This window comes from Lissotriton vulgaris, chromosome 7 (assembly GCF_964263255.1).
Source record: "Lissotriton vulgaris chromosome 7, aLisVul1.2, whole genome shotgun sequence".
NCBI lineage: Eukaryota > Metazoa > Chordata > Amphibia > Caudata > Salamandridae > Lissotriton > Lissotriton vulgaris.
The window spans coordinates 96,452,480-96,467,642 of record NC_141695.1 but is presented as its reverse complement, the minus strand read 5'-3'; positions in this window follow the sequence as shown (position 1 = coordinate 96,467,642).

Here is a 15,163-nt window from a genome sequence, read left to right as displayed (position 1 = left end):
CTTCCGGAGAACAGCAAATAACAGCTCCTAGAGCTTTCAGAGTCTTGATACCTAATAAGTTTTCTGGACATGACTTTGTGAGCAGTAAATCTGTAGTACGTGTTAAGGGACCAACTGCAAGGGGAAGTGGTTGCGATACTTCATTAATAATAGGCTTGCCTGAAAAACCAAGGGAAACATTCTGTGAGCCTGAGAGGGGTGCCCCTGGGACTTCGTCATGACTTATCGTTGTACGGCTTGCCCCTGTATCAATTAAAAACTTTCTGTCTTTCCCTAATACTTGACTGTGTACATAAGGACCCTCTTGATCTACAGGAACCTCAATAAGAGGCAAGCCAATTTCCCTCTCTAGGCTGTTTCATGTGTATCGCTGATAATCGGGATAGTCAGTCTGGGCATACTGGTACATCTGCTGTGATGCATGTTGAGTTGCAGCAATCGGTTGTGGTTGTGGCACTGCTACTGTCTGTACTGTCTGTTGTGAGGCTTGCATAGGCTGGATATTCTGTGGTACTTGTTGTTGGACCTGGTCCTGTCTAGGGGGACGCGGTCTCTCTTTAGTTTTTCCTGTAAGTATATTATGTTTTAAAACTGCACAATCGTTTATATAATGACCTGGCTGTTTACAATAGTTGCATGTCCCCTTAACAGGAGCTGTTGTATTATTAGACTGTGTTGTGCCCTTTTTCTGACCGTCAGCTGGAACTGACTGAGCAACTAGCATTTTCATTTTCGTGTCTTTCATGCGTCTCTGTTCGTGTTCGTGTTCCTCTCTAATTCTATTCTGGTGGTACTGCAACATTTGTAACATTTGTGAAGGCGTATTTGCTTGCCATGTGCTCTCGACTTTCTGTACACGATTCTTAACTTGGGGCAGGGAATTTTCGACTAACTTTGTTACGAAAAGATGTGGATATGACTCGCTACTTGCTTTCAGGCCACTATTAATACCAAAACATTTCTCAAATCGGGAATAAAAGTCGCTAGTGTCTTCATCGGGTTTCTGTTTACAGGCTGAGATTGCATCCCAGTCCTCCTTTTTAGTTGCTAATAAACGTGGCAATACTTGCACTAACAATCCTGGTAATGCTTTAGATTTGTCCCCAAGCCCTGTTCCTGGGGTACGAGTCTTTTCTTCGTCTTCTAATGCAGCCCAATCTATCTTTTGGTCTCCTACCTCCCAATCCTTTTCTTTCAGTTTCTCGTAAATACCTGAAGGCATTAATACTTTTAATATTTTCATAATGTCGGGGTAGGTGTAATCCCCCATGAGTAACATGTCTTTAATTTCACGGTGGAAACCTGCTGGATCTTTATCGTGACAGGGCACTAATTTTTTCATTTCTAACAGTTCCATTTTCGTTATGGGCGTGTACACAAACACGCGTCTAAAGGTATTATCAGCATTCTGGACTGGATGCACTTCTCGCAAGGGGTTCTGTCTGTCTATGTAATACATTTTTCTGTCTACAGATGGAGCTGGAACAAACCGTGTATTCAGAAAAGTATTATACCTGTGTCGATGTTCTAGAATTACTTTAATCAAGTCAGTACCTAGACCTCTCCATTGTGGCGAGAGTAGTTCTATTAAAATATCAGGTAAGGGACCTGGATCAGAATGTTGGCCTTTGAATAATGTAATGAGATGCTGGACCATATATATACCAGCTAATTTCTGTTCATCAGGGGAAAGGTTTAAAAAAGTCTGCACTAAACCATCATCACTATATTTATTAGGATCATCAGTCCATTGTACGGCTGACCTGGCCAGTTCTTGTTCATCCATGGAATTGAGTACATGGTACCCCATGCGTTCTTGAAGTATTCTATCGGTAGCCTGGAATAGGTGTTCGGGGGTCTTTGGATTTGACATGGCAGCTTGAAAGATTCTTTTACTTTCCGGACGTACCGGACGCATTGAGTTATTATAGGGCCTTCCCTTACCTACATATGCTATCATTTCTCTGACTGGTAATTGTGATTGTCCTGTTGCCGTTTCTGGTTGTTCCTCCTCCTCTGAAAATTCATTCTTATCTGAATCTATTTCTGGTGCCGACTGTCTTCTTTCATGTATTTTTATTACTGCATGTCTGATCCTTTGGTACATGTTTTCTATACAACTCTGTTTATCATGTTTCACATCGGCTATATTCTGACCCCATTTATTGAGTGCTTTCATTTCTTCCTGGTCTACACCAGGCCTATCTTGTTCTCTTATTAAGCAGTTTATGAAAAACCGTAATATCTTGCCTTGAGTGTCAACTTTCTGGAAAGCCATGGCCTCGCCAATACTTTCAGGGCCTTCCCCCGTTTGAACAAAACGATATATTCTGTCTAGATGATCAACCATTCCTGGTAGTAACAATAAAAAGTTGGTAACTCGTCGTAATCGTACTGATGCGAGCATCATTCTGTCGTCATTTTTACCGGGTACTGGATCATATCTACAGTCTGAGAGACGTTCTTTAAATATGTCATAATCGACTGATTGAGGTGTACGTTGTTGCGCTAAATCCCTATAAGTCAATCGGTGTGCTGGTGGCGGTGTTTGAAAACCTGTCGCACCTCCCGAAATGCCAGGACCAAAAGGGTTTGATGAGTGTATGATCGGAAGAATAGGTGCAGGAAGGGTTGGGGGAACAGGTGCAGGGGGCGGAACGGGAGAAGGAGTTCATTGCGGAGGTGGCAGTAGATGATTTCGGGGTGGAGTACCATCAGCGGGTAGTGGTTGAGCATGTGCGTTTGTATATGCGGGAGCTACGTCGTCTAGATAGGAAGAAAGGAATATGTCCTTTGTGGTCTTGTGATGTACTTTAGTCGGGAGCAAGGGAGGGGGCAGATCCTTCGGTATCTCCGGAGTGGCCTTAGGTAAACCCTCGGCCAGCAAAGGATACATACCATTCATAAGAGTGTTTCGTTGTCGGTCTACTTGTTCTGCTTTTACTCGTATCCCCTCCTCAACTAATACGTTTTCTTGGGCCTTGTCTGAATCTTCTTTGTGTTTTTCTGCTTTTCTGAGTGCTTTCTCTGTGCGTCTGTGCGATTCTTTACGCCATAGTTCAATGGCGTCTTTCTGTGACTGTCTGGCTTTCTTTTTCCATAACGCTTCCTCTACTCTCATGATGCACTCGGCGTCCCATGTCCCCGTGGCGGGCCATCTTTGATTCTCTGCTAAATCTTTAGTATAGTCTACCCACAAATCGAGATATAATACAGCGTCTAGGCCGTGCTTGTGGTACATAAAGTGCCCTGGAGTGTCCCTAGGTGGAACGGGCACTGCTTCTTCTAGAATCCCTTTTCTAGTTCCTATCTGTCTTAGTCTGGAGAACAGCGGCATGTTTAAGTCGTGCTACTCTGGGCTTGATACTTACTCGAATTCGGACACAACTAATACAGTAAACACAATAATGCAGATCGAACAATCACTCATACCACGACATTAAAACATACTAAAACATTTCAGAGCGAACAATAATGATTAGAATAAAACTAACTAATTCCATACTGGATATACTGCTAAACAGTACAGATACACCGCTAAACAATGCAGACCGGGTCTGCGTACCCAAACCCGTCTTGACCGGCACAAATTAATGCGCTCGTCTAGATGCGTCCCCAGCAACGGTACTCACCGGGAAGCACGGAACAGAAGGCCTCGGAAACTCGATACTGGACTGGACTCGACTGGACTCGACTCGGGACGTAAGTACTTCGGAACTTCGGAACTGGTGGGCCTCCGGATACCTCGGACTTTGCTCTCTCAGCTAGGCTCTGGTCGGGATCCTCCGCACTCCTCACCGCCTCGTCTGGGTGTCGATCGCAGCCTCAGTCACCTCCGTTGGCCTGAGGGAGATACAGGAAATCCTGCGGGTACGCGTAGTTGTCCGTCAGCGCTGTGGCAGGGGACCGGGCCTGCAACGCACCGCCGGCGCGTGGGGTGGGGGAGGGGTCCCTATTCGGGCGCCAAAATTATGTGGTAAATTTTAATTACCTATACTTAATTTATGCGGTAAAGTTCAATAAGAATAACTCAGTCAAAATAAGAAGGCAGAGTCCGTGGTATCTGAGGTTTAAAAGGGGTTTTATTCCTTAAAAAGGAATTGGTTCGAACCAATGGTAGCATGACCCATCGCCACGAGGGTTCAGGGTAGGAATTGCAATGGACATGTACAATGATTTATTAACAAGTAATCATATATATAGTCATTTCATACAGTAACATTGAATGCAGAAGGCGTAACAGCTGAGAGAAACGAGATAAGAACAGAAATACGTAACAGAAGGCGTGCACTAGGGTGTACACGGAGGTGTGTGCAAGAAACGTCACATAAAGGTGTCATAGGTGGGTGGATCCTTGGAAGGATCCTGCAGAGTCAGCAAAAACAGGTGGCAGAGATGCGCGCGCAGCAGCATGACGGATGATTGACGTGTAACTGGAGGGTGAAGGGGACTTGACATTTAGCCCTACATGTGGAGACAGAAGTCTGGAGTGTCAGAACAACCTAATCCCAAATCATATCTAATATCTTGTGTTTGAGGAACTGTATTATCTAGAAGGAAAGGTCTCTCGGGCAGAGGCTATTCTATACTGACTGCTAGTGCGTGCATATGCGACTGCGTGTCTACGTGAGATGTGAGGGGCCATGGGCCTACCATGGTAACGGAAGCTATGAATTACTTGCATGGAGACAGTGAGGCCGGGCCCTTTGCTCTGCAGCTGGGAAGGATGTTTACCTAAACTACTAGACAGGAATGCATTTTTCGAGGAGCGGAGCAGATAACTTGAAGGCTGGATACGGTCTTGGCAAGCAAGGCTGGCCGAGCCTGGCACAGCTCGCCGCGCAGGGAGTAAGTCAAGGGTCAGGAAGCAGCAGGCTGCGGCTTTCAGAGGCAGAAGGCAGGAGGAGGCTCGATGGCAGAAATCAGGGCCTAACTCGCCAGAGCTAGAAATCATGAAAGTGCACCACATAAAGACGTTGGCAAGGCACACTTAGGAACGGAATATCTGACCCATTCATGGTAAATCTGAAAGAGGACATGTTAACGTTGGACGCAAATGTATTTGCGTCTTCATAGCTGGTTGTGGAGGGAACTTACATGTACTAGAAGCATGTACATGGAGCCGTTGGGGTCTACGATAGGGGACACAATTGACCATAAAAATTCATATTACCTCACCCCCGTCACAGCCACATATCCGGACACCTGAGAGACCTGCACTGGCTCCCGGTCAACAAGAGAATCACCTTCCAACTCCTCACCCACGCACACAAAGCCCTACACAACCAAGGCCCAGGATACCTCAACAGCCGCCTCAACTTCTACGCTCCCAAACGCCAGCTTCGATCGACCGGCCACGCCCTCGCCACCGTCCCCCACATCCGAAGAGCCACCACGGGGGACGGTCCTTCTCCTACCTCGCCGCCAAGACATGGAACTCCCTCCCGACCCACCTCCTCCTGACCCAGGACCACCTCGCCTTCAGGAAGCAACTCAAGACCTGGCTGTTTTAGCAGTAACTGAACCCCCTCCCCCAGCGCCTTGAGACCCTCTGGGTGAGTAGTGCGCTATATAAATGCTTTGATTGATTGATTGATTGATTGATTGATTCTTACACCGCAGGAGGCACATGAATTCATAAATAAGGCGAGCCGCAGATGCAAGGGGACTGGTCGAGAAGAACAACTGAGCGACGAAGACCGAGCAGCTGCCCCAAGGTAAAAGACGCTCTAAAAACTGTGGCCACATTCCGGGTAAGCTGTGTCAGTGATCTTGATCTCCATTTTCTATTGCAATCATTTTGAAGGCAAAGTCCCACTCTAGATGTACACTAACACAAACACACAGAGTTAAATGCGTGTGTTGTATCGTCCTGCGGACTTCTGTGACCCAGTGCTACAGACTTTGTAAATCACTATGCGAGCTGGGCGAGTGGAACAAACGGCAAGTTCACTCGGGAACACCGCACAGATGTCACTACCCGCTCCTGGTCTACACCTATCTGTCACAAACTCCGCTTATGGACTATCAGCGGACAGCGCAAAATTGCTGGGTCGGACACTATGTGCCATATCACGGATATCCGGATATTGATATATTCCCTGATGATAATTGATTGTCATGGGCAATGATCACCACTATATAACACATCTGATTAGACATATCACTGGTACTCTTTAGCCGCAGATCCTGTAATAATGACTACGTAATGGCACTGTTTCTACACATAACTCAGTGTCGACACATTGCAGAGTGTAAAGCCTCATTGCGACATTTACAAGGAAGCTAATGTTTTATTGTTTGCAGCACTGTTTCTACCAATGTACCATGATGCTGTGCACCCGTCCACATCCACAATGTGGATGGAGACGTGCGTACCTGGTGGACCCCCCACGTGGGTGTTCCCCAAAAACAGTTACTAGTACAGTTTGGTTGGGTCAGGGTATGGCTTTGGCAAGGTTGGGATGCTGAAGTGGGTGGAGGGAGGGACTTTGGGGGATTGTTACTCGTAGTCCACTGCACCTAAGACGCATTGCAAACTCCGGAACACATGACATAAGCGGAATTGTTGTTTGCCCAGATTTTGACAATACACTAAGTCACAAAGCACCTCTAACATGGTGCATCAAGTTGATACACCATAGAAATATCACTTGCTAATGTTGTAAAATCAGCACAGCTGAACTTAATCACCTGGAACATGTGGGGCCTGAACAACCCCAAAAAAATCTGTCAAATATTTTCTTATCTTGATAGACTCCAGGTAGATATAGCATTCCTCCAGGAGACACACCTTGCAGCTAATGCACCAACGACACTAGGCACTAGATGGGCTGAAACGATATGCAGTTCAAACTACTCCTCCTACTCACGGGGTGTTATCATTCTTATACGCAAAGGAGTCCTTTTCAAGGTTACAAGTGTCCTGCAAGATTTAGAAGGTAGATACATAATTGTGGTTGGCATTATACGTAATCAGACCATAGCGTTGATCAACACCTATGGCCCAAATATAGATGATCCTGGGTTCTACACTAAAGTATGGCATATCCTCTCTGAATTGCACATCACAAATCTATTGTGGGGTGGCAATTTCAATATTGCATTGCAGGATGGGCTAGACCGCTCACCAAATACCACAGAACCACACAAACAAGCTTGCGCCGCTGTGCGAGACGCTTACTAGATTTGCATCTCAACGATATATGGAGGACACGACATCTGGATCACACAGAAGCCACGCACATAACTGCAACACACAATAGCTAGTCAAGAATTGATTACTGGCTGGGGACAGGAGAGGTCTCATTATGGACCACCTCCATTAAGCACTTGCCCCGTACACTGTCCGATCACAACCCAGTACTGATATCATTGGCAAATGCCACATTATACTCCCCCTCCCTTTACCTGGAGATTCAATGCCAAGGCACTCCTAGACTCAGTGTATACAGACACCATCCACACGGCCATAGTGGAGTACTTCGAACTAAACGCCCCAACGACTGAAGACCCGGGACTCTTATGGGAAGCTTTTAAAGCGACGATTATAGGTAAATGCATTAGCACCACTGCAGGAATTCTTAAAGATATCAGGGAAACTAAGCTACGTGACTTGGAGCAGCGATATGCACACACACGAAACCCCACCCTACTGGGAGACATAAAAACGGTTCTACTGGAACACCAGACATACGCCACTGACGAACTTAACTACATCTCGAAACGCACGGTGGCGCTGGCATACGGGGAGGGTGGGAGACCTGGGAAGGCACTGGCGCACAAAATCTGCACTGGACATGCCCCGCAATACAATCACACGATAAGGGACGCTTCAGGCACTCTTAAACATGACATAAAGGGAATACTAGACAAATTTAAAACTACTTATGGTCAACTGTACGAATTGCGTCCTACTGCCTCGGCAGATGACATAATGACTTACATGGCAGACGTAGAAATTGCATGGCTATCAGATACACACAGGACATATTTGTCACCTCCTGTCATGGTCGACAAAATCACTGACATCATTAAAACTCTCCCTAACGGCAAAGCGCCGGGAACGGACGGGTTCACGGGTGAATTCTATAAAGCATTCGCGGACTTACTGGCCCCACACCTGTTGAGAATGTATGGCGACGCCCATAAGAAACAAACTCTCCCACCATCCCTGCGGGAAGCAATGTTAATAGCGCTGTTGAAGCCGGGTAAGGACCAAGAAAACTGTGACTCATATAGGCCCTTATCACTTATTAATGTAGACACCAAGATCATCGCGAGTTTAATTGCTTCACGACTCAAACCACTAATGCCTTTACTGGTTAGGCCGGATCAGTCTGGCTTCATACCAGAACGATCTACAACGCATAACACGCAAACACTCTTTGCACTGGCTCACTACTTGATACCCGAAACTAAAGCTGCGGCGGTCCTGCTGGATGCAGCCAAGGCCTTTGATACAATAGAATGGCCATATTTGCATGCCGTTTTACAGCGTATGGGCTTCCCAACTATATTCTTATAGTGGGTGTTGATGCGTTATACTGACCTATCCGCCCGCATAAAAATAAACAACTACGTGTCAGACCCAATCACAATAGGTAGAGGGACCAGGCAGGGATGCCCCCTTTCCCCATTGCTATTCGCGTTGGTGCTGGAACCATTAGCCTGCAAGATCAGGCAACATCACCACTACTCGGTGCTCCAATTCCCAATGCGACCCCTACACATATCCCTATACGCAGATGACATGGTGCTTTATGTAAGCGACCCGGCACAAAACCTCAATCCCCTAATGCGCCAATACATAAAATTTGGCCAACATTCAGGTCTGCAAATTAACTGGTCCAAGTCACAGATTATCTCGCTGACAGATAGCACTGCTCCCTTTGCTATGGATTACCCACTAGAATGGCAGGAGGAACCCACACGTTATCTGGGCATCTGGTTTCACAGAGATCCAGAAATAGGTATCCGTACAAATTATGGTAGGGCCATTACCGCTTTGGAGGAGAAAATTAACCGCTGGAATAAATTGCCACTATCACTAGCGGATAGAACTGCCATAGTAAAAATGGTGCTTTCACCCAAACTCCTTTATTTATTCAACAACATCCCCATCAAGCCACCAGCGGAAGTATTCTGCAACATAAACAAATTGGTGCTTAATATTATCTGGGCAGGCAAACAAGCCAGGTTAGACTTGCAGACGTTAACTTTACCATATGCACAAGGAGGATTTAAAGTACCAGATTTCTTTCTCTACTACCTTTGTGCACAGGCGCAATTTGCCCACTACTGGTATCATGAAATACCCTTCATGTCACACGTCGCTGTTGAAACAGGGGACGCTCTCCCCATTCCCCTATCGGCCATACTACCACATAAACGACCTCCATTGCACGCTCCTGATATAAACACCATTGACGCCACTAATAAAGTCTGGTACCTGAGGGGCAAAAAAGCGGGCAAATTACCGTTATACACACCCAACCTACCATTGCCACATCATCCGGCGCTCTCAGTCACCCAAGAAAAGGTGGGCATGGATCAGCTACAACAGGCTGGGATAGATAAAATGGGCGATCTATATACTGAGGGACAATTCAGGCCATTGGAGAGTCTGAGCTACATTAGCAATCCAACATTACTGTTCAACTTCACATACTAACGTCTACAAAGAGCAAAAAAAGAACTATACCCGACATATCCTGTAGAACCCCAGCAAATGTCCTCCCTGCAGTTTCTATTAACGGCACCCACTGCGAACCACATTGTCTCTAACCTATATATTAGATTGCATGAGGATATTCCGGGTAACACTGAGAAAATGAGGAATAAATGGAACGGTGCCCTGACCACACCACTATCTGTAGAAGAATGGTCCACAACATGTATGCTGACCAATATGTTAACGCCAAATGGCAATTTGAGGATAATTCACTACAAATACTTAGACCAAATGTACTATACACCACAACGGCTCTATAGATATGGTTTATGTGCAGATTCCAGATGTAAAAGATGTAAAATGGAAGATGCTGGTTTTATTCATCTGGCATGGGATTGCCCGAAAGTTGCGAACTACTGGATTCAGGTGACGGGGGCCTTAAGTGTTATGTTGAATGTAACCATTGAATGTATGATACGTACCTGTCTGCTGGGCATAGTCCCTCATATTCGGGCAAGGAAACGCAAATTCTGTGTTATAGCGCTGTTATTGGCAAAGCGTAGAATCTCGCTCAAATGGAATGGATGCCCAATGCTAAGGCAATGGATAGAAGACCTAGCTTATTGCAGAGATACCCTAGCGACATATGAGGAGGAACTCCCAGCCAGATCACGTCCCAAACACTACTGGTTGTATCTAATTGACTACCTAAAATCGCAATCATCAGACCAATGCGAGTAAGCTTTGATGTAATGTGCGCCACACTGTTAGGGGCTACAATGTCATTGCAAAGTGATGGGAGAGCGAATGCTGTGGTGTAGTGGTCGATGTCTTTTTTTTTGTTATTTTTCTTTTTCTTTCTGATTACCTCATGTTTGTATGTTTTCATATTTGAAAATGCCAATAAAAAAAAAGAAGGAATCAAGACTAGACAGAATTGCTTCTTGGCTGTGGGCGTGCGAAAAATAAATACTTTGGGCCCGGCACATATATTTTTAGGTCGAGCCTAGCGTTGCAGCGCATGCGCTGCTCGCTTTCCGAGGCATGCAGTATTCAGTACAGCGTGGAAGCTTTGTGGAAGCTCCAACCATTCTCAGACAATCTTTTTCATTGACTTAAATGCTGCCTTCCAATTGGTTTTAGGCCTGTTAGTCCCTTCTCACGACGGCCATGTCATCATTACTATCCTTTAAAAAACAAAGTGCACGGACCCACTAATAAAGACGACTCAGTTATGATTTTTGAGTGCCTGAAACCCACTAGGTTAGTAAAAAGAACCCTCACCCACCAACCTAGTTGGTGGTATGCTTAATCACAGGGTTCCCAACAGCCCAAAAAAAAAAAAGCTGGGAATAAAAATAATCGGTCAGTAAGGATTCCCAGAGACATTTTTAATCTGTACCACTTTTCCAGCACTACTTCTTCACACAATACCAATCCCGCTCCGCTGTATTCCAGGCATTGTAGCACAACTGGGTGGCAGTCAGCTACCCAGTTGGGAACCCTATGATGAAGCATGCCACCAGCTAGGTTGGTGGGTGAGCAATCATTTTACAAACCTAGTGGGTTCTGGCACTCGAAAATCATAACTGAGTCGTCTTTACTAGTGGGTTCGTAAACTCCCAAGTGGGTTCGTGTTTTTTTTAATGTTATCTTGGGGATAGGGATGCCCCCCAAATATAATCCTTGCTTTCTCCATTTGTTTACACATCATTAGTATCCTTCCATGGCTACTGGCCCCTTTACTTCAAACACTATTTTCTTCTCGTGCCCCCGCCCCTTCCGCAGTCCGTGACTTCAGCCCCCCACACCCTCCCACCGCACTCTTGTTCGTGCCTTTTCGCTCTCCCGCACTCCCGTTTCCAATGCAATAGGTCTTGCATAAATGTGAGTCCTAATGCATTGCAAATGCTTGTTTTAAAGGCCGGCCAGCGCCGCTCTTTGTGGTGATTGGTGGGCTCATGCTCAACTGGTGCGTGCCGCTAATTTATTAAAGGAATGGTGGGGGGAGGGAGTAGTAATTGAGGGTTCTGTGGCTGTCCAATCTGCACGCACGCCGGCACCTTGCCCCCCCTCACTGGCCTAGCCACGTGCTCCCGAGCAATGGCCCCTTTCAATGGCTCAGTAGGGGCGGCTTCAAGCGAAGGCAGTCTTCCGCGCACCAAATAAACAATAAAAGATGAGGCAGTGCCTCCTGTCTTTCAGGCTGTCTTCACACTGGAGTGCCTGTGGTTTGGGGAGGCATGGGCATTATTTTAAAGCCCCTCCACCCCCAGTGTCTCTAGGAGTAGGGGACAGAGGGAGCATGGTAAGCCGTGAACGAGGAGGAAAACTGTGTTTTTTTCCTTTCTGGTGTAGTTACTGTCCTGGCACAACAGTTGCTGCCTGCTGATGCCTGTAGCCGGTGTTGCCAGCACTGTCCCTATGGATTAGTCACCCGGGTGTGTGACGGAATTGCTTGGCCGATTCCCTGAGGCTGCCCCCGCTGAGCAGCTGATGAGCTGCGTAATCCTGGGCCTTGTAGAGAGATGTGTGTGAACTTTTTCCAGCCACCATTGGTGCCATTAGGCAAGGGTGTGTGATTTTCTAACTCAAACAATTTAAAATTGATGAAAAAAACGGTGCCAATTTGTGTAATATCGGATCATTCAGATGAGCAAAGGGTGAGCAAATGGTGCAACGCATGAATGCCAGTGGCGTAGCTATCAGTAGCAATGGAGTAGCGGGTGAGTCGCACGAGGGTAGGAAGGTCCCAAGACACCATACCTATGTCTGTCTTGTACTACGTATCCATGGTATAGAGTACTACTCAACATGTGTTTCTTTCACCCTATTAGAGTAGGTCAATGAATCAACATTTGAGGATGAAAGCTTGAGGTGGTGAATTATCCTTACTTCTTTTCGGACCCATAGCTCACAGGTGTGCCACCGAGACCTGCAGCCAACCCTAGATACTTCTAAAAGATACTGGCTTGCTACAAACGATCAAATCATTGTGGAATGTTAAATAATATTCTGTGAAGTATTTTTCCTCTAAAAAACCAGACTACCTTTGCATCCCAAGTCTTGGGCGTGAGTTCTATCCCTCGTTCACCATAAGTAAGCTTGACTTGTACTTCTAAAACCACCCGATGCGTTGGCCAAGAATTCAGAATTCTTATTTTTCTTCTTCAGAGTTTTGACCAAGAGCAAGAAAGTGAAAGACAGAAAAGCGAGAAAAACAGAATGAAGAGAAATACAGAAAACCGTGCAGGAAACAGTGACAAAGTGAGAAAGCGCAAATGAAAAAGAACCTGTAAGAATGAGCTAGAGTGATAGGATATGTAAGTTGATAGAAGAAGGAAACACTGAGCAGAATGAAGACTAGGCAGCTCAAATGTTGAGCCTCTCTACTTATGTTTCACAAATTAATCTGAGTAAACAACAAGAACTAGCTATTAAGGTAGTGTTTTACATACTATGTGTATGGTATGGGAAACCATTTGGTTTGTTACGAAGGCCCTCTCCCACCAGCCTAGTTGGTGGCATGCTTCATCATCGGGCACCACCCGAGGCACCGAGTGCGCCTCAGGTTTGCTCTGACGTCAGGCTACTGTGGTTTTTGGAGCGTGAGTGTGCTGTGCTAATGTGCTGTGTTTGGTTTAAAATGCTGTCCTTGGGGTCCCAAAGTAGTAAGTTTATTGGCAGAAATTAAAAACAAAGGCTAAGGACGTGTAGGGGTAGACTTATGGTCTCCCACGTCCAGTGTGGTCGACTAGTTTCAGCCAGGCCTTCTATTTAAACTGGCTTTCATCAGGACCTTCTATCTGTGAGTGTATTTACAGGGATATATATGATTCCTGATATATGATTCCTGACCCGCTGAACCACCTGTCGACAGATGGTTCTGCGGGTCAGGAGACCATAGCATAGTGCATACAGTCCCGACCTACCAGAAGAAGATCCTTGGAGTTTTTCCCCTGTAGATAGGAGTACGAACTGAGAGGAAACCCCTCTCACACATAAAGCACCTTAGCGTGTGCCACACATTCAGGGTACTGAATCAAATATATCCCTGTAAATACACCCACACATAGAAGGTCCTGATAAAAGCCAGTTTAAATAGAAGGCCTGGCTGAAACTAGTCGACCACACTGGACGTGGGAGACTATACACATAGTACGCAAAACACTACCTTAACAGCTAGTTCTTGTTGTTTACTCATTTAACCCCAGGGGAAACGAACTAGCTGTTCTAGTTCCTCTCTCTCTTTTTGATTGCAAGACTTCACAAATTAATCTCACAGCCTCCGTTGACAGGTGGTGAGAGAAAGGACATGCAGCCCTCATTTACACGTAGGACTTTCTTGCCTCTTACATAGAGACAATTGAGTTCAACCTTTTTCAATCAGGGCGTTGCTCAGTTGAATTGAGACAGATGGCAAGTATACCAAAGCACGCGGACTTGCAGAAAATACATTGTATTTTAAGAGACGGATGATACTCTTTTTTATGTAGTTATTGATACATCATAGTAAAATATTTGAGCACCAACCTCAACAGAATGCACTTGGAGAGAAGATGCAGAGCCGTCAACTTTGGAACTGGGATCCCGGCTCGAGTCCCGGCGCCTGCTCAACATCCTGTGATTCTGAGCAGATCACTAAATCTCCCCGTGCTTACAAAATTACGAATCTGACCTTGTGTAATGTAATTTAGTGCTCATGTAAGTAGCCTTTATGGTCTTGGCAGAGTGCTTGTTATATAAAACTGGAAAAAATATCACTTTTCCCTCACACCTGTCAATGAAAATCAGGGGGCAGATTTAAGAGCCCCTTGAGCTACTTTGGCGTCACTTTTAACATGGGGAAAGTTACGCAAAATTGGCGCAAGAGGCTTGTAAATCTGCCCCCTGGAATTTACAGCATCCAGGGCCATATCATCAAGAAAGGGCGATACATTATCGCTGCTTTTATCGTCAGGAAACTCCCGCTGAAGCGGCGATAATGGGCTTGATAATATGGCCAATAGACCGGTGTGTTGGACATTGAAATAACCGTTGCACAAGAGCAGTCTCCTTATTTGCTGTGAAGATGGCCTCCCCGTAGAGGTGGAAGCAGCCTTGTCACTGTAGACGTTAGACAAAGGCATCTTTAACGATGATTTACAAAAGGGGGTGGTGATGAACAGAGTGTCTGAATTGAGCAGACCACTCTTACCCAGTCCAAAGATCAGGGCTTGATCCATCACCGTTATTTATCTCACTGCCCCATCCCAGCTCAGAACCTGGCTATATGCAAATCAGTCTGTCCCTGCCCCAGTGCATCATGGGAACAGGGCAGACTGAACTACCAAGCCAATTCTTTACCAGAAAGGAGACAAGCTACCGGGGACCGGTTTCTGGCATTTCAGCCTCTTCGGCCCGGCTTGCTTGAATCCTGATGGAGCAGTGAGAAAGGGACTCATGTCTGAGTATACCCTGCCACACCTATAGTGGCCAAAATCGATTTAC